The sequence below is a fragment of the Sceloporus undulatus genome, chromosome 2 (assembly GCF_019175285.1).
Source record: "Sceloporus undulatus isolate JIND9_A2432 ecotype Alabama chromosome 2, SceUnd_v1.1, whole genome shotgun sequence".
NCBI lineage: Eukaryota > Metazoa > Chordata > Lepidosauria > Squamata > Phrynosomatidae > Sceloporus > Sceloporus undulatus.
Genome location: NC_056523.1, coordinates 142,740,888 through 142,767,307, shown reverse-complemented (window position 1 = coordinate 142,767,307; position 26,420 = coordinate 142,740,888).

The window sequence follows — 26,420 nt, the reverse complement described above, 5'->3', positions numbered from 1 at the left end:
TGGCAATTGGGCGACTAGGCGCCTAGGTGTCCAAATGAGTACAAGCGCAGTTCAAATTGCATACTATGGTCCATTACAGACTGCCAAAATAAAGCTGCTTTGGGTCTCTTTGGAGGTATGCTGTTTAAATTATTCATGGGTCCTAAGAGTCCGGAGGTCGTGCCAAAGCCACACTCCATTCCTAAGCACTGGAGTGCAGCTTTGGTGTAGCTTCCGGATTCTTAGGGTGCATGCATCATTTAAACAGCATACCTCCAAAGAGACCCAAAGCAGCTTTATTTTGGCAGTCTGTAACAGGCCTTACTTTCGGAAAAGAGCTCCTCTGACCCTTCCTCCGGCTGAAATGGGTCTGCCACCTGGACCTGGGTCTGTGGAGGCATTTCTGCTGGGCTGCACTTCCCTTCACAAATGTTAGTTCCACAACCACAGTGACCCTGCTAGGCTTCATGCTACAGTTGCCAGCAAAGATGTCTTGAAGCTTCTTTAAAAAGGGCATAGTTATCGCCCCCATGCCACTGGTGTTGGCCAGTTGTTTTGCTCTTTTAAAATTTCTTTTCAAAGCCTTAGCCTTGGTTCTACACTCACTTCCTATCCTCTGAAAACCCTTCTTCCTAAGCTTAGCTGCAGTGGTCTCATAAACACATATATTTCTGTGATTATTACTCAATTGCATTTGCACTGTTTGTTCCATCCAGAATGCTATCAAATCCCTTGTTTCCTCATACTGCCAAGACACCCCCTTCCTCCCTGTCTTTGAGTTGTCCTCCATTGCCAAAAAACTCTCCACCAAAGCCAAGAGAGGAGCAGTGGCAACCAGCAAACCACATTGCAAAAATGGCTTTTTAAAAATGGCTTTCTACTGAGGGTTTGAGCAGGGGGACGGTCCGAATGTTGGGCAGGCCTGTGGGGCAAAATAGGGGTGGCTGCCCAAGCCTTACCAGGATAGGTGATGGCCAGACCTACCTGTGTCCGCCCATCATTTGTGTCCATGGTCAGCAACGCCCTCTCTTCCAGTCTATTGTTGTGACTAGGACCACATGACAAACAAAGATGGTCACCATTTCCTCCCTCCCTCCCTCCCTCCCCCCCAAACCCACCCCCTAAATATGGCACTCAAAACTCTATGGGCGGTTTCAAAGCCTGGCTCCAACCACTGCAAAACCAATCTGCCGCTTGGGAGCATAGGCTATTAGGTGCCTAGGCGCTTAGGCACAAATGAAATAATAATAATAATAATAATATAGTTAAAAATGGTGCTCAGTTGTCCTCACCTCACGTTAGTCTATATGGGGTGGGGTGGGGGGAACCATGGGGGCCATAAAGTGCTTACCTCATTTGGAGGTCAGTGTAGCAATTTGCTATGTTCTGACATTTGACAGAGCACCTAGGCGATTGAAAGATAAAATTTTTAAAAATAAATAAATCTATCTACAGGCGCGATTGCCTTACCCTGATACCTGCACCACCGAGGAAAGGCTATGTGAACGGGGGGAAATGGAGCCGGGAATGCAGGAAAGAGAACAAAGCGGGTGACACCCCCGGGACAGCCCCTTGAACATTGCTTCTCCCTTCCTAAAATACCGATTCGGACACCCTGTCATTCCCATTAGTTTGCCCCAGATCTGACACGGCAGCTGCAAAAAAACCCGCTGGAAAAGTGCAGTCAGGATAACCTGGGTTATCCACCACTAATTCAGGTTTTCACTGGAGAAATCAATAAAAGTAGGATCGGACATGAATTCAGATGAGAACGATTTTCTTTAAACAAGGATCAAACATGAGTTCAAATGGGAACAATGTCCGTATAATTCGATTCTTGATTTGCTTTATAGCCCAGTGGAAATGGGGCCTTGATGAAGAAGTGCGCTTTAACTGAAAACCCACAAATCTGATCTGATAAAAAAAGTACAGTGATCTTGATCTAGATTTGGGCATCTGCCTCGGACTTCTCTCACCCTTCTCTCCATGACAACCCTCCCTCCTTCCATGAAGAGAGCTACACAAGAGCTTGGAGAACCTGCTTGGAGTCTGCTGTGGTGTGGGGGTACGGATGGAAAGAATATTTTCTGACACTCAGGAAACCTTGTTGGAAAGAAGTGGTGAGAATTTTCTGCAGTTTTGTCCCAGTATTTGCATATTCTGAAATGCCCTCAGAAGTTACTTTGCACAGCAGTACCTATGGTTAGTAGTTGTTGTTGTGTGAAAATTGGTTTTTTGTTTGCTTATTATAAACCCGCATATTTTTTTGCACAAAATACTCCCCCCCCCCAAAAAAAAATTGGAATGTGTGAATATTGGGCAAGAACTATTCAGAACTATTATTTTCTCCTGTGAGGAGAAAATTGTGAAAATTCTGTATTTTCACATGGGAGGGTGAAATAGTTGAATAATTATATCCTTCATATGGCAGGAGGGGTAGCATGTCCACAGATCTCACAGAGGTACTTTCTGTGAGCAGAGCCATTCCATCCTCAGAAAGCAGATCTGAGAACTCTTCCTACCAGTGAGTTGTTGAAAAGGTCTGATAGGGAGAATACATACTATTTCTCCATAAAGAGAGAGACTTCACTGGATGCCACCCAATATCAATAAAAGTGAAGGGCAGGAACAGGAGGGTCCAAACTGCAAAAGCTGAACAGAAGTTTGCTGCCTGGGGGGGGGGGGATGAGGCTGGAAGTTGCCTTATTGATAAGTATTAGCTAGTGTAGAGAAATGGCCTAAAGCAGGCTTAGAGAGATGCATTTATCTCTGTTTATATTTATTTGCTCACATGCCTAACTGTTCAGAGTGTTCTAAACTAAGTTTTTCTTTCTCAAAATAACTTCTGAATAACTCTGTTTTATAGGCTTACTAAATCTTTAGGTAAACACAAGCTGTGCTTTGGAAAAACTTTGTCCTAGGCCTTGTTATTCACCTCATGCCATGTAACACTATCTTGTCGAAAGGGTTGATTTAGCTGGTGGTTAAAACTCCAAAAATTGAAGAGCACTATTAATAGAGGAGAGAGCTAGGGGGGAAAATATATATATATTTGCGAGCAGCAATGAACATAGGAAAATGAGAGGCTAGGTTACTTGGTCTGCACATCTCCCCTCCTTCTGATGGTGTAGGCTGGAGCCTATGCCATCTGAAATGCTTCTTTCAAGTCCTATCTTGATTTCATATATTTCATTGGCTGATACGCCAGCTGCGCCCTTTTCTGGAAGTAAGGGATCTTGAGACTGTTGTGCACGTGCTGGTAACCTCACGTCTAGACTTCTGTAATGCGCTGTACATGGGGCTACCCTTGTGCTTGGTCCGGAAACTGCAATTAGTACAGAATATGGCAGCCAGAGTCATTTCTGGAACATCCAGGAGGGACCATATTACGCCAGTTCTAAAGTCCTTCCACTGGCTGCCCATTAGCTTCCGGACCCAGTACAAGGTGTTGGTTATCACCTTTAAAGCCCTAAATGGCTTGGGTCCAAACTATCTTCGGGTCCGCCTTTTCCCCTATAATCCTCCTCGCGCACTCCGCTCCTCTGGGAGAGGCCTACTTCAGCCACAAAAATCTAGGCTTTCAACTACCTCCCAGAGGGCATTTTCCATCATCGCCCCCAGACTGTGGAACGGCCTGCCGGATGAGATCCGTCTACTTACATCCTTAGACAGCTTTTAAAAGGCTGTTAAGACGGATCTCTTCCGGCAGACCTTCCCAGAACAGAGAACCCGGCCTTAGAAGAACGTCTGGGAAAGATACTGCTGCTCCCACTGATTTTTGCAGGTGTGATGTTGCTGACTTTTTGGTCAGTTTTTAACTTGTATGTTTGTTTGCGTATTTTTGTTTTGTGCCTTTTTAAATACTGTATTGGATTTAATACTTTTTTAAGGAGGGGAGGGTATTAGGGATTTTATATGTTCTGTATTTTAAACTTTGTTAGCCGCCCCGATTGTTCTCAGAGGGGCGGGATACAAATAATAATAATAATAATAATAATAATTATTATTATTATTATTATTAAATTCTCTATTATTCCAGGTTTTTCACATCTGTATTACTGTAAACAACTATGGCTGACATCCTGTTGGTTACTCCAACTAGAATACAGTGGACCCTTGTTATATGCTGGGATTTGGTTCCAAGATCCCCTGTGTATAACAAAATCCGTGTATGCTCAAGTCCCATTAAATATAATGACATAGCAAAATGGTGTCCCTTGTAAAAAATGGAAAATCAAGGGACCTTATCACACTGAGGTTATTGGAGCTAAGATCAGGGGTGAGAGTGAATTGAGTGATCCGAATTGACATTATAACTTGGCTGTTTTATCACACCTGGTTGCTGTTCCGTTGCCCTTCCGAACTGAGGGGGAATCGAATCCAAGGAAGTCACGTGATGCAGATTCAGGCAAAGCGGAGTGAGTGCAAATTTCCACACCTTTGCATACCATGGGGATTCAACTATTCGAATTGGGACCTTTGCACATGCTCAGTGGGGCTCTGGACACATCCTGAACCTTTGCACTTCCGGAGTGAAGAAGGGAGCCTGGCTCCACTTTCATGGGAATGACAGCTATTTCCCCTCCACTTTCACGGGAGTGACAGCTTCCCATTTCTTCCTCCTTTCTATTTTCCCATTCCTGGCAGCCAAATTCAAAGAGTCCTCTGTGTCAGAGCCCCCTTCCATTTCATCCACATCTATATCTATCCTCTTGTCATTCCCCTCATCTATTTCAGCAACATATATTTATATCTATCCACTTGTCACATCATCCCCTGCATGCTCCTATACCCCGATCTGCTCCCTTCCTTCACTCTGACACCTAACCATCATCCCCTGACTGCTCCTGCATCCCCATCTCGCCCCCCACCTAACCCATCATCCCCTGGCCCCCCCAGCGACCTATCCCATCACCCTCTGACTGGCCTCTGCCATCCGATCCTGGCCCCAGCGACCTATCCCTCATCCCCTGACGGCCTCTGCTCCCGATCCCTGGCCCCAGCAAACCTATCCCATACCCCCTGACTCCGCTGCTCCCGATCCCTGGCTCCAGTGACCATCCATCATCCCCTGACTGCCTCTGCCTTCCGATCCTGGTCCCAGCGACCTATCCCATCACCCCCTGACTGCCTCTGCCTCCTGATCCTGGCCCCAGCGACCTATCCCATCACCCCCTGACTGCCTCTGCCTCCTGATCCTGGCCCCAGCAACCTATCCCATCACCCCCTGACTGCCTCTGCCTCCCGATCCTGGCCCCAGTGACATATCCCATCATCCCCTGACTGATGTGTGTGTGTGTGTGTGTGTATGATGTCTATATGTGAGTGTGTGTGTGTGTATATATATATGAAATAGATAAGGAGAATGACAAGAGGATAGATGTAGATATATATATATATAGCTGAAATGTATGTGTGTGTGTGTGTGTGTGTGAGAGAGAGAGAGAGAGAGAGAGAGAGAGGCAGGGAGGGAGGGAGGGAGGGAGGGAGAGAGCTCTGGCTGGCTAGGCCCCTCTGGAGAAGTTGCAGTGTGGATGGAGAGGGAAGCAGAGAGAGACCTCCAATGGAGCGATGATCGCTCCTAGCCCCGGTTGCCCTGAAGGTGGAAAGGGCCACCGGAAGCAAATGGGGAAAATTGCAGCAGGGCATCATGGGAGATTTGCAACCCGGGGGTCTTGCGATGGTGTTCAGGAGCACAAGCAGATTGGAATTCCACACCAGACCAATCCGCAGTGAGTTTGAACTGACCATCAATGCGAATCCCGTGAATCCACTCGCCAAAATGAGGAGCCAGCTGGATTCAGTTTGGAAGCCCCGCTGAACCGCCACGGAAGGGGGCCCCATTGAAAGCAACCAGGTGTGAAAATACATGAAAGTAATGAGGTGAATGCGCATCACTCAATTCGAACTCACCCTAGTTCTGAACTCTAAAACCCCAGTGTGATAAGGTCCAAGGTTTGATATTTTAAATTTATACTTTTTTTGAACATTTTCAAACTGTGTATGCTTGAATCCGTGTATAAAAATCTGTGTATAAGAAGGGCAAACTGTAGACCAATTCAGTCAATTGTTGAATGGTGAGTCAGCACATAGGTAAATTTCAGTGATCCAATGGGTCTATTGTAGGAATTCCTGGATTTAGGTCACTAACTCAAATTAGAATAATAATTATGTCCTTAAATCATTATGCTTAAATCATTATGCCCTTTAAATGCCTTAAATGGTGGGGGAGAAATATATCTACCATTCCTTAACTACACTGAACTTTGAAAGCAGCCAAAGTATATTAAGAAATAATTTACAGGATTCCTTCGGTGAGGTTAAGTGAACTATTTGAATCTTATTCTCTTTGACAGTAGAGACCAATCTACAATCTACACACAAGCTTACTTGGTTTCTCTTCATTTGGGACACTTGGTTCGAACTTCAAAAGGCAAGTTGTTCTGTCACTGACCTGAATGGTTCTATATTTAAAGAACTAAAAAACACAGGCACCATTTGTTCCCTTCCCCAATTCACTCTTTTCAGCAAACCTTTCCAGTGGAAGCTAATAGTTTCTTGTCTCCCTAGTTCTCACTGCAACCCCTCACCATAGTCTTTGAAATGGCTGAATGATTAACATTGTTTCTGGGCTTTTAACTGACGATATAAACAGAATGCTAGAGAATAAGATTAGCAGGTTGCTTGGAAAGCAACTTCACATACAAGGGCAGTTATGTAACCTAGTAGGTCATAGCTCCAACTAAGCTTTTTATTGGCAATAAATCCACATTTATTTCCTGAATTTTATAGCTTTTCTTTCCTTCTTCCGTCCTTCTTTCTTTTTAGATACACTATGTGACTGGAATAACCCATGAAATCTATTCACCAGTTTGTATGTACTATTCTCTAAAACATTCTACTTGTACCATCAACAGTGAAACATTTCATGTATATATTTCTCTGCTTATAGACATGTTCTATAAATCCATTGACGTTAATAATGGGATTGATTCAGGCAGAAAAAGGAACTACACTAAAATTGGTGTATGCCATAAATAGTGGCTTTTGGTTAGCATCATGCATCACCTTTGACTTGGAAGGCAGAGATGGAATAGCTGTCCTCCTGGACTCATTGTAATTGTGTTTGGGAAACAGCAATACATTGCAGCTGATGAAGTCTAGATGGTTGTTTTTGAGAGAGAGAATTTAGCTGACTTTTCATTATTTTGAAAAGTTGGTGGCTTTAAAGGTTTTAGTATCCAGGGGCAACAAGTTTTATGGCCCACTCAAAAGACTTTCATAGCAGAAATTACCTAAATCCTATATTTTTGCAAACAGATTGGCACAGGGACTATAAAAACTGTCATTAGGAAATGCACATGCAGGGGAAATCCAGATTCCTTTTTCATCATGGTCAGGAAGACTTTAGGTTACTACTATACAGCAATAAAATTCAAAGTATCCCTGAAGCCTTGAATGTGATTAATTGCCTTTATCTGTCTAGGATGGCAAAAATTGTGGTCTAACTTTCAAAAGAAGCATTAGGGTTTGGTGTGGTGCAGTGATCATAATTTTATGCAGGGAACATGGGGGTCATGAGTTCTTCTGATAACACTGTCAGTGATAGAAAAGTTAACCATAAATAAATACATACTAAAGAAAAAAAAGGAGGGAGGAGGTTCCCTATTTTATGATAATACCAAAAAATAAAATAAAAAATATTTTCACATGAATGGCTTTACATATTGAATGATGAAAGTAGTTGCACATCATTAGATCTTACTCAGCCTAAGAATCTATGGTAGTAGTCCCTCCACCTCTTGCTTGATGTCTAAAGCCACATCAGCAATAGTAACAGAACCCGGAAGAAGGAAAATAAGCTAATGAACATGCCAATGTAAATCATATGTTTCTAGCAATCATAAAGAATCATGGTCCTATAGTCGTGTACCAAAAGAAACAAAGATTCCAATATAAAACCGCACTTATTAAAAAGACTGATGTTGAAATTAATAATTAGGCACACATTCACATGCATTTCTTAAATAGCTCTATAGTATTTTTAAATTTCTATTTAGACAGAGTAAATGGGCCTTATTTACAATAATTTTACTTCTATCCTCATTGATCTTCAGAAGAACAACTTAATTTAGGACTTTATCACATGTCTCAAGGAACAGGTCCAGTTGGCACACAAGCTTTAAATGTGCAAAAGCACTCTTGGGCCACTGCAGAAACCTGGGACTCCAGGTTCAGAGCTGAGCCCAGGAGTACCCCCAAACTGCAAACCTGTGTCTTCAGGGGAAGTATAACCCCAGCTAACACAGGCTGAATCTCTCTTCCATGATCTGCTTTCTGAGTGACCAGGAGCACCTTTGGCTTGTCTGGATCAAGTTTCAATTTGTTTGCCCTCATCCGGCCCATTACTGATGGCAGCCACTGGTTTAGGACCAGGACAGCCTCTTTGGATTGAAATGGAAAGCAGTAATAGAGTTGGGTGTCATTCATGTCTTCATGTGACTGTACCCCAAAAGTCCAGATGACTTTTTCCAAAGGTTTCATGTATAGGTTAAATAGTATGTGGGACAAAACAGAACCCGCCAAGTTCCATTTCCATGAGGTGGTCCAGAAAGATACTATGGCTGATGTTATTGAAAGCCACTGAGAGGTCCATCAGAACCAACAGGGCATACTCCCTTTGTCCAGTTCGCTGCATCAGTCATCTACCAAGGTGACCAAAGCTGTTTCTGTCCCATAGTCAGGCCTGAAACTAGACTGAAATGGATCTAGATAATCTGTTTAACCCAGAAACCCCTGGAGTTGGGAGGCTACCACACCTTCCAACACCTTGCCCAATAATAGCTGATAATTATTCATTATAGAGGGATTCAGTGGTGACTTTTTCAGCAAAGACTTCACAACTACCTTCCTTTAGGCAAACAGGAATTCTTTCATGTTATAGGGAGGCACTAATTATCTCCCTCACCCACTCGGACCCTCTGACCTGTTTGATAAGCCAGAAAGGGCAAAGATCTAGCAAACATGTAGTGGCTCTCCAAGAATTCTGTGCACATCCTGAGGCTGCACAAATTGAAAAGTATCCATCAACACAGGACAAACAGGAACCAAGGTTACATCCACTGGCATTGTATCAACTATACCCAAGTCGGAGCTGATCTGAGTGACTTTATCTAGCAAGTGCCATGTAAATTGCTCACAATGGACCATCAAATGGTCTGCATTTTCTACTTGAGGATCACTGTGGAATATACATCTAACTTCTTGAAGCAGCTATACTGGACAGCTCGTTGTAGATGCAATGGTGGCAACAAAAATCATTTCTTTGCTTGTCTGCACTATCATGGACCAGGGGGCTGTGAAGACTGGCCATTAAGGCTGGCCTGGGGGCAGAGTACAGGCAGGGCATCCATACGACACACACTCCAACTCCGTCCCCATGGTGACATGATGCCGTGTGCCACTCTACAAGGCGTGTGGTGTTCCAGTGCTCCTCTGGTGCTGTGTTTACATGATGCAGCCCCAAAGAAACACCTTACAGCTGCAGTGCTGCGGCTATCACGCTGTTTCTAGGGAACAAAAAGGAGCTATTTTTTGTGGTTCCTTTTTGCTCCCTGGAAAGGCCAGATCAGGGCCTCGGCATGTGGTTGCTGCAGCCCTGATCAGGCACAGCTGGAGGCAGCTGCAGGCCACCCTTTAAGGGTGGTCTGCACAGCCTCTAGGTAATCAAATGGGGCCTAGCCCATGTTTGGTCAGAATCACTTTGAATTATCTGCCAACATCGTCCTAGTCTCCCTCTCACTTGCTTCATCACCACTAAATCCCTGGAAACCAGGCGGCTGATTTGGCTCCGCTCCCCAAAAGGGGATGCTCAGAAACCATTGTGTCCACTGCCCTGGCAATTTATCCATTCCACAGGTCAGCCAGGGCTGCAACCAAATTTACTGTCAAAGAGATAGGAAAATCCTCAAGAGTGATCAGGAATCCATCCAAATCTATCAACCTCCTGGGGCAGACCATCCTAACCAGTCCCCCATCTCTACAGAGATTCTGAGTTCCACTGAGTCTAATGATCTACCTGTGACAATGGAATTGCAGAGAGTTCATTCACATTGGAGTTCCAGAGTTTGAAAATGAAAGTCTAACAGTTTAAAAAAGGATTTATTTTATTAACCCTGTTCTTGTTGTTTAGAGCTTCAGACTTAATTAATCTCTGGCAGACAAAAGCCAGCAGCTAATTTAGTCTAATCAGGAAGCTCCACCCACAATGGGAAAAAAAGCAAAAGGCTGGGAAGCTATGGCAGCGTCTGGGAGCTGCAGCTTCTAAACCGCGGGACTCCCGAACGCTGCGAGGAAGGAGCGTGGAAATCGCACTCCTTGCTGGGCCCCGGAAGTGGCGCCGCAAAGCGCAAGACGCGCTTTCGCAGCGTCACTTCCGCCATGACACGTCTGGATGCTAGGCGTCCAAGATGTCAAAATGGCGGTGGCCGTGTGGAATGGCCACCACCATTTGTTACGGACAGAGTCTGTAACAGGAGTAGGGGCGTCTAGAAGAGACGCCCCTTTTTAAAACTGGGACGTCCTAAGGACGTCCCAAATGGCGGTCTGTAACCCGCCTAATATTCTTCTATGCTTGTGATAAATGCCTTTTAAAATACAAGATTATTTTCATTTATATTTGTGTGAGTAAAAGAGATGGGTGTAAATTTCTGTGGCTTACATTAAAAAAGAGAAATTATTAATCAGGCAGTGGGGAAGAGAGGGAGACCTTCAGGGAAACAAAACCAAATTAGAAAAAGGAGTGGAGTGGGGTGGGGTGGGGTGGGGGCAGGAGGTACTGGGTGGGCGATCCCAGATCCTGTGTGTGTTAAGCTTTTAGCACAAATGAAGGTTGCAATGATGGAATGGTTCCTAAAGGTGCAAAAGGAAAAAGAGCAATCCGAATTGCACAGCATTTTTAGATGCAACACTGTTGTAGCACGAGAAGAGCCACATGTGACAAAGTCCTTATTAAAAATCAATGCCGTTCCATTCCTTAGGGGAAATATACATTTCATTTTAAAACATCCAAGGTGGACATATCTGTCTGCAACTGTCAAAAACATTCCAAAATGCTGTTCTCTATTTTTGGCTCAAAATACACATGCTAAAAAAAAACCTGTTCCTTCCTTTCTCCCTCTCTTCAATCTGCCACTGTAAAAAAACAACAACAACATTTTAATAAATGATTATCTATTTCTGATGTAAACACACTTGCTAAACCTCTCCTTTCTCCTTGGCTGCTTAGCTCTTCTGAAGTCTTCCTCCTCTCCCATATTTTCAGGAAAATCTGTCATTTGCTTTACTTCTGGAGTTTTTTTCTCCTCTTCAGTCTTCCTTTTGTGAGTAGTTCTTTTATCTGTGTGTCATGATTATTTACACCACTTATTCCAATTCTTATATTGTTCTGGACCTTCCTTCTCCAGCCCCCCCCCCACCTTTTCCATGTCTCTCTTGTTTTTCCAGTCCCATCCACACTGACCACTCCCTTTCTTGTCTCGCCTTGCCTCTTGCGTCTCCACCTTCACTTTGGCATCCACTCTCCGTCTTTCTCTCACACACTTGGCAGCTTCTGTCCTTTCCATGAGTGCCTGCTGCATCACAAGGCAGTGTTTCATAGACATCCTTTTCCTCCTCTTCCAGCCTTCTTGTTTTTGCCATCTTGCCTATTCTTGCCTCTCATAGTCACCCATCACAGAGTGAAATCTCCAGTAAGAATCCCGGAGGAGGCAGCAAAGGGGAAGGGGAACAGTATGTAAATGTTCCCTGAAAATTCCCTCTAAATTGCATTAAGTTTGTTTGGAAGAAAGATATTTTTCATTCTGTTTTTTTAAAATATGAAAAACATAATGAATGTTATTAGTGGCATACCTCGTTTATTTGATAGCCAGAGCAGATACTTTTTAACACTCCCAGTGTCTCCTGACGAGCTGCAGATTGCTCTAATCTAATTAATATTTTGGAAATATGAATATTGAGCATTGGAGGCCAGTCATTCACTATATCCCAAGCTACTTCCATTAAGCTGGCTGGTTCCTTTCTCTTCATTATTAACAATGAGCTTCTCCACTTTTCCCAAGTTAGAAAGTTCAAAGAAAACACATCCACAAAAACTAAACCACCAGTGACTGCCAAGGAAGGGAAAACATTGGCCAAGTTATTTAAGAAAATTCAAACACTTGTAAAGGCAAGTTTTAAATTTGTTTCACCATCCATGGAATTATGAACAGGACTTAAGGGCTGGTCATATATTTTCAAAAGAACCAGCCCATGCTCTGAAATCTGCTGTGAAGGCTTTTCTCTCTGTCAAAACACCTTCATAGGTACATCTGGGAGCGACCCCTTTCAGTGGCTGCCCCTAGGCTCTAGAACTCCCTTCCTAGAGAAATTAGACTGGTGGTACCCTCCTTACTTTCTTTTCACAGACAAAGACTTTTCTGTTCTGACAGGCATTTGATGAGTAATGATATAAGGTCTGCTAATATAATACTGCTAATCACTCTGCTGGGGTGTGTGTGTGTGTTTTAATATATATTTCAACTGGTTTTATTTTTTCTGATTGTTTAATCTTTTTAAAAACTTTTTTATTTTGTGGGATTTTTAACAATGTTTTTTTAATTGTTGTAAGCCACTTTGAGTCCCAACTGGAGGGAAAGGCAGGAGATTATTATTATTAATCATGATATTTAACAACAACAACAGCAGCAGCAGCAGCAGCAGCAATTGCATAGGTTCCATTCCAGTCTCTGGATCCTGTCTAATTTTCCATTCTCCTTTTCTAGAAAATTCTTTCTTTTACAGAACAGCCAAGACATGGGGAGCCAAACACAACATGATCTTGCTCCTCTCTTATTTGAAAGGTGCAGCAGTTGGCTGCTTGTCAAAAGATGGTGCTAAGGTTCAGCACTGGAGCAGAATCTGTAGAAACTCATAACAACGTGGGATCAAAAACCACTTTGTTTCTTGACATGCACAGTTCTTCAGAGAAAGAGAAAAGCTTGTTTTTAATTCCCCAAACACCTTTCAATTTATAGTATTTTTCATGGGGAGAAAAATCTTACACTTATTCCTAAAGACTTGGGGGCTGTTCAGACCAGCAGTTTGGGCTGGCTTGGGGGCAGAGTCAGGGTATAGCATCATGGCGCTCCTCCGGCGCTGGGTACATATGACACAGTGCTGAAGGAGCGCCACCAAGCCACAGCAATGCAGCTATCATGCCCTTTGCAAAGGTCTTTTTGCACCCTGCAAAAACCAGATTGGGGCTGCGGTGTGTAGTTGCTGCAGCCCCGATCTGGCTGAAATAGATGTGGCTGCATGTTGCCCCTTTAGGGCTGTCTGTACAGCCCCAGTGTTGGAAATTGTTATAAATCTTCTGTAGCTAATTAAAGAGAGCTAGTGTGGTGTAGTGGTCTGACAGTTGGATAATGACTCTGGAGGCCAGGGTTCAATTGCCAGCTTAGCCATGAAACCTACTGGATGAGGACACTGGCTGACTTTGGGCAAGTCACAAGCTGTGAGCCCCAAGAAAAGGAAATGGCAAATGACTCAACAAGTTTTGCCAAGAAAACCCCATGATAGGTTCACCTTAGGGGCTCCATAAGTCAGAAATGACTTGAAGGCACACAACAACAACAGCTAATTAAAGCAGCCTGACAATAGGGGCATGGATGCGCCCAGCAAATATTACAGTGGCTGCATAACTAGTCTCTCATTCTTGTAGAATGTTTATTGTGAGCTCTCTACTCATTGGAGGGCCTGACTGGAGGTCAACAAGGAGACATGAGTTAGTGGGATGTGCCATTGTTCTCCTGTTGTGAATTCATCTTCAAGTCTAAGAACTTTATCACACATCTTTTTTCCCCATTATGGGAACTGGAAGGGGACTCTTGGGGCCACACGCAACCTGAAAAAAATGGATTTTATTGCACAGCAATTCATCCTCAAAAGGGCTCCATTTGGTCCTCTGATGCCAAGCCGTCCCCATTCAGTGCTGAGGGGCACCATTTTCCTCAGTCGGAAGACTTCTGACCAGAACATTTAATGCCCCTCAGCACTGAACAGGGACGGTTTGGCGCCGGAGGACGGAATGGGGCCCTTTTTAGGACGATTCGCTGTGCGATAAAATCCGTTTTTTGCAGGTCACGCGTGGCCCTGAGAGTCCCCTTCCCATTCCCCTAAAGGGAAAAAAAAAAGTGTGCAATAAAGTTCTGAGTGTGGGCTTGAGGATGAATATCTGATGTGGGATTTGGATGTGTGAGGGGGCAATGAAACAGTAGGCTTCATTCATTTTCACCTGTGGGAAATAAAATAATCTTCCTTGCTGCTCCTCTGCCAGTGTGCTTTCAACTCCCTTCTCACCCTCTCATCCTACAATTGTATATTGGGATATGCTGGTGGTGGCATGTTTTAGATATAGCTGGCCCTCCATATCCATGGATTCTTTATCCACAGATTAAACTATACATGGCTTGAAAACATTCCCAAAATATATGCAAACCTTGATTTTGCTATTTTATACAAGGGACACCATTTTACTATGCCACTGAATATAATGAGACTTGAGTATCCACGGATTTTGATATCCATGGGGGTTCCTGGAACCAAACCCCAGCGGATACCAAGGGCAAACTGTACTTCCATTTTTTTTGTGGCAGAGGGATTAGATCCAACATTGAGGGACAGGGTTAAATCTGTGCCCCCACTTTTTTATGATGGGTGCCCTTAAAAGTGATAAAATTGTGCTTGATTAAAAGGCCTGGGAAAATAAAATGATATCCCCCCCTGCAAAAAGAAAATACTTCATAGAAGAGGAAGGTGTTCTGTAAGAAGACCACTATTACCAAGACATTTCTTTCCTAGTCATTACCAACAAAACCTCTGGCTGCAGTACACAAGGACAACGACATCAGTATATCCATTGGCTTGTGGTATTGCAGTGTCCTTCAGGTATCTGAGCTCAAAGGTCCTTTGGTTTTAGAAGGAATGAAGTCTTTAAGTGAAATACAAACAGGGATCATCACACATTAAAAGTACATTAAAAATATCTAAGTTCGCAGAATCCTCTGAAGTCAAACGGAAATTATAATCATCATTCCAGTGATTATTTCCTGCTGGAAAACAGCAGTCTTTCCTCAACACATGTAAGCAGTTAAAAAAACAACAACAACTGTCTGTAATGGCTCCTGTGAAGTGTGGATTTGAAACTGCAGCTAGCACAAGTTAGTAACTTGTGAAATATCACAGATAATGTTAATATTCCCAAAACGTAACCACTTAAATGTGTCCATTTTCCAGTCATCACATCAGAATATGAGAAGCCAATTAAAAAAGGAATGGGGGAAAGAAAGAGGCAGACTCCAAAACTTTCATACTAATATATAAAACACTGCATAATTCCCAAGGTAAAGGAGACAGAGTCCAATGTTTCTGAAAGTATGAGTTCTGCTTTTGAAGTGATTTGCTTCAGTGAAAGGCAGTGGGGGAAAGTAACCTTCAACATTTTCCATTATTGCCTCAGCAACCACTTGTCCAGCTGAAGCCATGTCATATTTGTCAACTCATATGGAGCTAATGAGCCACAATCTCCCCCTGAGATAAGTAGAGTCACTTGCAAGCAATTATCCTACTGAGAGAGGAGCCAGAATAGGAAAAGCCAAGTTTAGTGTAGTTCTACATTATTAAATAATAATTGATTCTGGATGAGGACACAGGGTAGCTTTTCAATCATCTACTTGGCACTTTTGATCCCCTTTTATATAGAAAGTATTTCAAATCGATTAGAACTTGGAAAAGTAACTTTTTTGGACTAAAACGCCCAGACTCCCTCTCCCCCAGCTTCCATTCTCAATAGTTTAGAAATTCTGAGAATTGTAATCCAAATAAGTAACTCTTCCAAGCTCTGAAATGTATCATACCCAAGAGATGTTTCAGGCTTAGCTCACACATTACAAGGAGGCAAAGCCATGGTTGTTATTGTCTGTGTGCTCAACAGAGAGATGTGTATAGCTAGTCTTGACTTTCTGACTAAGTGTATCTACACCTCTTTGCAAATATGTGTTTCTTGACTCACCAGGAATCACAATTTGTGGTATCCAGCCCAAACATACAACAGACTATATTAAGGCCTTAAACAGATAATGCCACAGCCTATTCAGAGGAAATACCTGCCAGTCCCTCCAACTTGGGATGGAAGATCATCATGGGATTCTTATCCATCAAAGACTGATTATGAGCTTACAGGAAGGACTGTTAAAACAATTGGCTGACATTTCTGACAATTATTTTATGACCTTTAAAAAACCTCTAAAGGGACAAACTGTACAAATATTGACCAATAACACAACCATTAGATGTTATGTCAGGAAGCAAGAGGCAGACAATCTGCAGTACTTTTTCATTGTGTCTTATAGTTCTGGGAGTGATGATGCTTCAGTTGAACTTGGCGGGCAAAAATAATGCCAAATGCTCAGGGCCAGTATGTTCAGTCATGCAAATTCAACATTTTATAAATGGCCAGTAGTTTGAGACAGACACTTTCACAGATGGGGCCAATCACAGATCTCTTTATGACATAGAACCCAGTTCTGCTCTGGATGTGGGTTTAAGATGTAATCTCCCAGGGATACATGCCTCCATCACTGGAAAGGCCCCAAACTGTAGGCTTTTCCACAGATACTGCTGATCATCAGGGAAGCAGTTAAACTGCAGCAGTATAATGCTGACTATATCCTAATAATATTGTGGTCTGTGAATTGTACGCTGTTATCCTATTGGTAAAGTGGACTTGTTAACATCTGAAAATGAAAAGATTTATTACCCCATGTCTGTTAAGCTCACAGCTTGAAGGATATAGTCAAGAAATAATTTCTTCCTGTAGCAATAGAGATCCTGGAAGCAGCTTGGAAATGAGTTATATGTTGTTCCTATGCTTGCCACTGGTATTCCTTTCAAGGTATTTGATATTAATAGGAAATTATCAGATTCTGTCATTTTTAGGCTTTCTGATATATCTAAAAAGCAAAGATCTGGCACACAGCAACTTAATGCCAATGTGATGTAGTGGTTTCAGTGTTGAACTATGACTTTGGAGAGCAGAGTTTGAATCTCAGCCATGGAAACCCACTGGGTGAACTTGGGCAAGCCACACTCTCTTAGCCGCAGAGGAAAGCAAAAGCAAACCCTTTCTGAACAAACCTTGCCAAGAAAACCCAATTATAGGTTCACCTTAGGGTTGCCATAGGATGGAAATGACTTGAAGGCATATAACAACAGCAATGCAGACACTTTACCCTGCTGTAATAACCCCTTTTAAGAAGAGGGGATTTGGCAGAACTGCTGTGATTGTTGTGCTCAATAGCTTCGCATTTTATTGGTGAAACAGACTGCAGGAAAAAGCGGCTTGAAGCTGCCTTTTCTGAAGTCACATTGAAACTCCACCAACTGCACTGCTCGCTCCCAGCGTGGCTTCAAGCCACGTTGCTGGGTATTTTTTAAAATTTTACTGCTCCCCCCCACCATCCCTGTGCACCGTTGCAGGAGCAAAGTGCTGGTGACTGTGCCATCCCATTGGATGGCTGTCCCTGTGAATCTGCACACAGTCGCAGCGCTCCATTGGGACAGGACATTGGAGCAGAGGAGTTCCAATGCAGATGCTGGTAAGGTACAATCATGCCGCCCCTTCACCCCCTTTTCACCTCATGCCCCCCTCTGTGTCTGTCTGACTTGTGTACTTTTTACTTACCTCCATGAAAGGTGTCATGGGCCCTATCCAGACGGGCCATTTGTACATACTCAGTACGTACTACGGTTGCCTGGGGGGCGTCTCTTTTAGACGCCCGCAACCCTAGTACATATGGAGTACAGTACATACAAAATGGCGGTGCCCTGTTCACACAGACGCTGCCATTTTGATGTAATGGACGTCTAGCGTCCGCACGTCACGGCGCCCAGGTGATATCGCGAGTGCGCCAATGGCGCACTGCGGCGTCACTTGCGCGCCGCAAAAAGAAGCCACTTTTTGCGGCTTCTTTTTCTGCTGCCGGGAAGCCTTGCTGTTTGGAGGCTGAGGCTTCCCACCGATGGAAATGGAGGCGGTGGCAGACTGCCCTTTTGGGGCGGTCTGTATCCCACCATGGTTTCTCTTTTGGGCATTGCCACCCCCACCGCTTGGGTACGACAGCTCTGTCCCTTTTACATGTGTTCCTGAGACAGTGCGTTTATATGCACTATTAGGGTTAGGGTTAGTACAGAGTGCCCCTTTAGAGTTGCTCTGGTATCATGGCATTTAGATGAATGGTTGAAGGTATGCACTTTCCGGGAAGAGGTGAAAAAATCCAGCTCCTTTTTAGTCTGCCTTTTCTCCCTGTAGTACAGCTTGGGAGTGGTTTCTGGCTGGCCAGCAACCTGCTTATTTTGACTGTCTGTTTCCCTTCTAAGTTTTTTGTTTTTTGAGCAGAGTTGGTAAAATTATTTGTTATAGTTCTGAGGACACCAAAGTAGTTACCATTATATTATAATATTAAAGGTAGCTAGCTCTTCACATTTGTCATTTCTTCCACATAACAAAAATGATCATTTTTAAGTTCATTTTTTTAAAAAAAATCTAAATCTAAATGTTACATTCATCTTACCTGTAGTACAAAAGTCACTCTCCACACATTGACCTCATTGCTCTCTCAAAACAGAACATGAGGCAACAGTGTGCGACAGCAGCATGAGGCACAGAATTTGAACCATGTGATATTGTTTGGTGAGCCTTTCTTTCTCCATTGAAGCTACTGGTCTGTCAGCCAGTTTTTCAAGTTGCTTTAGTGCAGGAACACTTTTTTTTGCAGAGCTGAAGGAACTTTGGGTATAGTTTAGAAAGTGTAAAGGGTGGGTAGCGATAAGCCTGAAAGGTAATCTTCCTATAGTACATTATAATTATTCCTTCTATCCACTCCATCTATCTTAAAGTGAGACCTGTGCTACAAAGTTGGTCTGGATTAGTATTATTTGAGTGCTATATTTATTATTATTTATTATTATTAACCTTTATTTATGAAGCGCTGTAAATTTACACAGCGCTGTACATGCAATCTTTTTAGTTAGACGGATCCCTGCCCTTGGGCTTACAATCTAAAAAGACATGAGACAGAAGGAGAAGGGAGTGGTGGAGGGAAAGGGTAAGAGGTCCAGCAGTTCCTCTCTACCTCCGAGGCCTGGACCAAGGCAGATGGACTGGAGGGAGGGCTTGGCTACATAATGGATGGTTAATCATTTTCCAGGGAAAATACATACTCTCAAGTAGGATAATGCATATACAGTACATAGCAATACAGGAAATGGATCGATAAACGGCCAACAACAGAACATCAGATAGTAAGCGACAATTATGCGATGCCTGGGAAGGCTTCTCTGAATAGGATGGTTTTGAACTCTGTTTTGAAGCTGGTTAAAGAAGTGATGGCTCTTGCTTGTGGGGGAAGAAGGTTCCAGGAGTGAGGGGCAGCAAGTGAAAAGGGGTGAATCCGGGATGGGGCAGAGGAAATCCTGGGCTGAGACAGCAGACCTTGACTACCAGAACGGAGGGCCCTAGTGGGAAGGTGAGGAGAAAGAAGGTCTGATAAGTAAGGAGGGGCCAGTCCATGGAGGGCTTTAAATGTCGACAGCAGGAGCTTATACTGAATGCGGAAAGGGAGGGGGAGCCAGTGAAGGGATGCCAACACAGGAGAGATGTGGTCAAAGCGGTGGGTGGAAGTGATAATGCGTGCAGCTGAATGCTGGACAGAGATTAAAGGACGGAGGTGAGAAAGAGGAAACTCAGCCAGGAGAACGTTACAGTAATCAAGTCATGAGATCACTAGGGCATGGACCAGGATCTTGGCAGTAGAGGCGGAGAGATATGGTCGGATTTTGGCAATATTGTATAAAGAGAATCTACAAGCCTTGGCTGTGGTCTGGATCTGAGGGATACACGACAGAGAAGAGTCAAAGATAAAACCAAAACTGCGGGCTTGCTGGACTGGTTGAATAGAAATGTTGTCCACAGAGACAGGAAAGGAGAGTTGAAGGGTGGACTTAGGAGGAAAGACAAGAAGCTCTGTCTTGGACATGTTGAGCTTCAAACGCCAATGGTGCATCCACTGTGAGACAGCTGTGAGGCAAGACAAAACTTGCTGTTCAAGCCTTGGAGAAAGGTCAGGGGCGGAAAGATACAGCTGGGTGTCATCGGCATACAGATGGTAGGAAAAGCCAAAAGAGCTAATGAGTTTTCCTAAGGACAGTATGTAGAGAGAAAACAGAAGGGGACCCAGAACAGAGCCCTGGGGAACTCCAACAGATAAGGGAACAGGAGAAGAAGTCTGACCACCAGCAACCACTGCAAAAGATCTGCCAGACAAGTAAGATCTAAACCAGTCAAGAACAGAGTCTGAGAACCCAAGCTCAGAAAGTATATTAACTAGAAGGGAGTGATCAACGGTGTCAAAGGCTGCAGACAGATCAAGAAGGATGAGAACAGAGTAAAGGCCATTAGCCTTGGCCTGTAAAAGGTCATTCGAAATCTTAGTGAGAGCTGTCTCAGTAGAATGCCTTGGGTGGAAACCAGACTGAAAGGGATCGAGGATGGAGTTGGCTTCAAGAAACTCAAGACAGCGAGAATGAACAACCTGTTCCAAAACCTTAGAAAGAAAAGGAAGAAGAGAAATCGGACAATAGCTAGACAGAGAGGAGGGGTCAAGAGAAGGTTTTTTCAGAATTGGGGAAATGAGAGCATGTTTGAAGTCCGAAGGTAAGGAGCCTGTAGAGAGAGCGAGACTGAAGATATGGAGAAGCGAGGGCAGAAAAGAAGGAGCTATAGAGATTAGAAGACGAGTAGGAATTGGATCAAGAGAACAGGTTGCAGGTTTGGAAGAGTTCAGAAGTGTAGAGAGTTCATCCAAAGAGGCAGGAGGAAACACAGAAAATTTGTTAGGCGAGGGTGATAGAAGATTAAGAGCAGAAGAAGAATCGGGGGGGGGGGCTATCTCAGAGCGAATAGTGGAAATCTTAGCGATTAAATAATTAGCAAAGTCATTAGGAGAGAATGATGAAGAGACAGGAGGAGAGGGAGGTTTAAGCAAAGTGTTGAAGGTGGAGAACAAATGCTGCGGGCGCCTCTCATTGGCAGAGATCAATGATTTGTAATAATTCTGTTTTGCCATAAAGAGGGTGCGTGAGAAGGAAGAAAGAACAAATTTGAAATGGATAAAATCAGCCCACTCTTTGGACTTTCTCCAAAGATGTTCGGCCGTTCTAGAGCAGGACCGGAGAAACTTAATGTTGGGGGTAAGCCAGGGCTGAGGTCTAGTCTTAGAGGAAGAAGTGCGTACAGAGACAGGGGCAAAATGGTCAAGAGTTGAGGAAAGAGTGGAATTAAATAAAGACATAGCTGAATCAGCAGAATCCCCGAGATTTAGGGAAGAGAGAGATGAGTCCAGGGTCAGACCAAGATGGTTAGTCGACAGATTGAAGATCACGAAAATGGCATTGAATAGTATGGCGAGGAGGAGGAGTATAAATAAGAGCAAAGGAGATTAAATGATGATCGGATAGTGGAAAGTCAAGTGCCAGGTAGTCAGAAATGGCGCAGTTTGCAGCAAGAACTAGGTCAAGATAGTGTTAATTAATTCAATGTTATCTTCCCCTCTCCTCCTCCTCTCATCTCAAAGGGTGCTCCATGTGCGTGTGTAAAAGAACCACATTAAGATGCAATATGCCTCTCAGCTCTAGTTACCAACTTTCACAACAAATGTAGGTATTTGCAGTTATGAAGAACACTCGAGAACATCTTAAAAGAATCTGACCTCTTCAACATGTTGCAGACCAAAATTCCTATCACTGCCAGTCAACGTGACAGAGGAGGATATCACACGACTGAAATTGGAAGTATAATCCAGTGTCATCTTGAACGCAATCTTGTGTATTCACGTTATTACGCAAAAGATTACCACACGTGATCGCTTGCAGTCCGAATGCACTCCAAACACAATCACGTATCAATCCACAGTTATGTAAATTCGGTGAACTAATGAAGTCACAAACCCTATTCCTAGGCAACTTCGCACTCAGTGCGCTGTTGTTTGGTGTGATGTGCATGTCTCCTTTGGTCCTGGTTCCCCCCCAATCCAGAAGGGAGGGTTCCCACGAAGCCACGTTGCAATTCTGCTTCAATTTTGCTTTCGCTTGTCCTTCAACATTGCTGAGGGGGGGCTGCTGCCTGCTAATTAAGAGGCATGAACTGGGAGCTATTGGATAACCATTATATTCACGTTTTAACGTGACAAGAGTGAATATATGCTTGTTTTAACGTGAATAGAGCATGTTCTTTCAACCATTCTTCCCGCCCGCCCTCCAATCTCTTTTGTAAATTGTGGGGTTCCTTAGTTCCTCTCTCTCACGCACCTAAATATGCTATGATCCAGTCATTTGGAGTCTCACTGAGTATGCGCAAGGGTGCCAATTTGCAATTACCCACCGATGTGATGGCTTACTTTGCACAGAATCTGGGTCGCATTCAGGGAGGCCATTATAGCAAATTTATGGTGTGATAAGTAATCACGTAATTGCGTGAATTTTCAAATTGACCTCGCTATCTTCTCTTTCAAATTTGAGAGCCTCCCGTCCAGACTTAACTTGCTCATTTTGAATCCTCTTCCAGGATACAGTCAGATATTATCACTAGTATTTTGCCTCTGATGCTGCCTCCCACCTAAAACCTGGCTAGAATCTGAACTCAGCTGGCCAATTTGCAAAGCTGTGACGCTCCTGACTTTGCAAATTGGCCAACTTAGCACAGCTTCTAGCCGGGTTCTAGACAGGTTTTAGGTGGGAGAAGGCACCAGAGGCAAAATGCAAGTGATGATATCCATCTACATCCTGGAAGAGGGCAAGGTAAGTTACATTTTTTGGCTGTGCGAAAAACTCCAGAGCTCCCACCAGCAGTAATGGGAGATATAATCCAAGGTGTTTGAGCCACAGTGAGTAAGGCCCAGTCCATACTCAGCAATTTCTTGGTACATTGTGGTGGCAAAATCACAGCCACCACAGTTCATCAAATGATTAAGATTGATTAAGAATTTGCTCACACGCTTTTTGTAACATTGTCGCAATTGCATTTCAGGAACTTTTCTTATCGCATAACCCTCCAAATGCACAATGACATGGATGGAGAGTCTAGCTCTCAGTATCAAAGTTTTTTCAGGTGGAAGGATCCTCATGTTAGCAACTAGAAGGCATGGTGCAATTATTCTGGGTTAGTATTTAGTGCTTAAGGCAGAAGAATGACATGATGACAGGTTAACCTGTAGTCATTCTCAAAAGAGTTAAATTACTATAATAATTGGGTAATAAGAGCAAAGTCACTGGAAGGAGGAAATGTTGGCTTTGATGTTCTTCTTGGAGCCACTACCTCTGCTCTTGACATCAGTGTATTTAGGACCAAGCTGTTGATGTTCTATTTTGAGCCCTGGAATGTCAAGACTGCAGAGCATGCTGTCTATAACACTTATTAAAACCATGTGCTTTTTCTGTCACTAGACATAATAGTACATGCTGCATGGGCTAGTTAAAGAGAGCAGGTCTGTAGAACTACAGAATCAGTGCAACATAATTGTCATCATTTTAGGGTTTTTTCTTGCCTAGCCTAGGTGGCTAGGCAGTGTCACACCCCCCCCCCATCTTCTTTTTGCTCTTCAGCGGTTTATTTTCAGTTCCCTTGTTCTTTTGCCCTAAGCTTGCCTTTTCCCCAGGTGGTCCAGCAGCTGATAAAATATTTTTGTTATCTCAGTAAAGTTAAGTGAGATTGCATTTGAGGGAAGAAGGCAGAAAGGATAGGAGTAGGTGAGGCAGCAGCAGTGAGCAGCTGAACTCAGCACTGGAATCAGTTGCTTGCAAACAGTTGATTCCAGGGCTTAGATTCAAGGCATACAACTGGCAGCTATGGAGAATTAAATGACAGGTTGTGGAGCAGAGTTCTGTGAGTAAAATAACATATCTAGTTCTGGGTATATTCACTTGATTTGCACCTCAGTGGAAGCATCAGTTTTCCCTAACTGTATCTTCATCACCCCTGAAATGTAGTTCCAAGTTGCCAAGGATATAATCTGAATATCCAGTGTCTGGACTGCATTAGTTCCCACTTCACTTGAGAAAGCTTTACTCAATGAAGATGGTACCCAAACCCTGCATGTCCAAAGGCCAAGCCTATGATAACTCACCTGTGCTCATGTAGTGAGATAAGGGGGATTAAGGAAGACAAGGTGGCCCATGCCCATTGTTCAATGATTTGGAAGCAGAGAGATTCTTATTGGAAAGAAAGGCCTGTTAAAACCTTTTCTCCGGCAACAGCAGAAGTGCCAGCCTTAGGATGATGAGTTTTCAAGAGCTAAGTAGAAGAACAAAATAGGTTTTAGAATCCTCAAAAGGAGAAATACAGTCGGCCCTTCTTATACACTGATTTTTTATACACGGATTCAAGCATACACGGTTTGAAAATGTTCCAAAAAAGTATAAATTTACCTTGATTTTCCATTTTTTCTAAGGGACACCATTTTGCTATGTCATTATATTTAATGGGACTTGAGCATACACAGATTTTGTTATACACGGGGGATCTTGGAACCAAACCACAGCGTATAACAAGGGTCCACTGTATTTATTAAAGAAATCCATTCTTTAGATTGAATAATGTGATCCTTACTGAACTATCACAGAAGAGTAAAGGCAGTATGCTGACATGCTCCAGCATGTTCTCCTTCATGGAGAGAGAAAGGTGGAGGGGCACACATGGCAGAGGCCAGAAACAAAAAAGGAAGTGGTCAGCCCCAGGTTAGTTGTTTTGGTACAATAAAGGCAGTGATATGAGTAACCCTGTCTGAACCAGATTATTTATCTGCCCATAATGCTTTGTGGTAGATGGCAAACAGGAAGCAAGCAGGCAGCGGAAAAAAAGATTGAGTTTCTAATCTCTCTCTGCCTAAACTATTGTATTCCTAGTGGAGAATAGTGAGAGAGAGAGAATAGTGAGAACAGGTGCAGATGCTGCTGCACCTTTCAACATGCATTGCCCTAGATCAGGCACCATGGTCTGCCCTATGGGGATACCTCCAGTTGTTCAAGGATGCTAAAATTTATGTCAATCATGCATCTGAGCAAAAGCTCCCCCATGGCACAAGGAAGTGCAGATCTCTGGAGAGAAATGTGCTGAATAAAGACAGCAAGCTCTGACTGGACCAAGGAAGGCTTCATGTCATAAAGCTTGGAAAGAAGCTGCGATTCAAATATTTTCAGAATTTCCTTTGCAAAAGGAAATACCAGAAATTACCAGGTTCCTGCGTTTGAAAACATTTTACAAGACTTACTGGCCTGCAGAACCCTAGGCTTTAATTTAGAGCACAGGCGTGCAAACTGTGGGCCTCCAAATGTTGTTATATCAACCTAACCAGCATAGGCAATGCATCTGACAAAGCAAACCAACTCTCAAAGGTGCTACAAGATCCCTCAACATAACTAATGATGTGAGATGATGCGAAATGCAGTTCAAATAGCCTTTAGAGGGCAACAGTTACTTTAGCCTGATCAAAGGGCCTTATTTGCAAATTTACAGATGTTACAGTTTTATGATTGGCTAATGCAGTATTCAACCTAACTACAGGGGCTGTACAGATGTTCCCTCAGTAATGTGATACACATAAGTCCCAGGACTTCTAGATTTTCTGCCATGCTTCTTCAAGGGATGTTGCTGTGACCAAGAGATCCTGGGTAGTGCTATATGACAATGCTAAACTGTGGATCAAGCCTTTAGTGTCTACATTCATAACAAGCTTTTTAAAACGGCGGTCAGGTTATCCAGATGAAGATTTTCCACCTAGATCACTCTGTCTCATTTAGAGAATTTTACGATGGGGGGCATATTTTTTTCTACATTTTTCTACTAATAATCTTCCCATGTTCTACTCTTTCTTCCATCTCTTGACTTTTCATTTAAAAAGGAGGCAAATGTGGGATTAGCTCACAGCTCTGAAATAACACATTAAAGGCAATGCTGTTATTTGTAACACGTTGCTTCATTTTGAGTAATAAGGGTTAATGTTGCTACATTTCCAAATTTTAATTAAAACAGTGTAAGTGTTACAAATTTCACATAACAGGTAACATTTCCTTGTTTTAATTTTGGAGGGAAAAGGGGAGGGTTGGCCATATGTAGACACTTAGTGCTTTTAAAAATATAAATAAAAACAAAATAATGTTGAGAATTATGTTATCAATTCTGTCTTATTTTGCTCACTGCTTGCAAGTAACATTAACAAGTACTATGTTACTTGCAAACATTAATGGCAAGTGAGTAATGTGTTATTGTTTTTGAGCAATATTTCCTCAGCTCC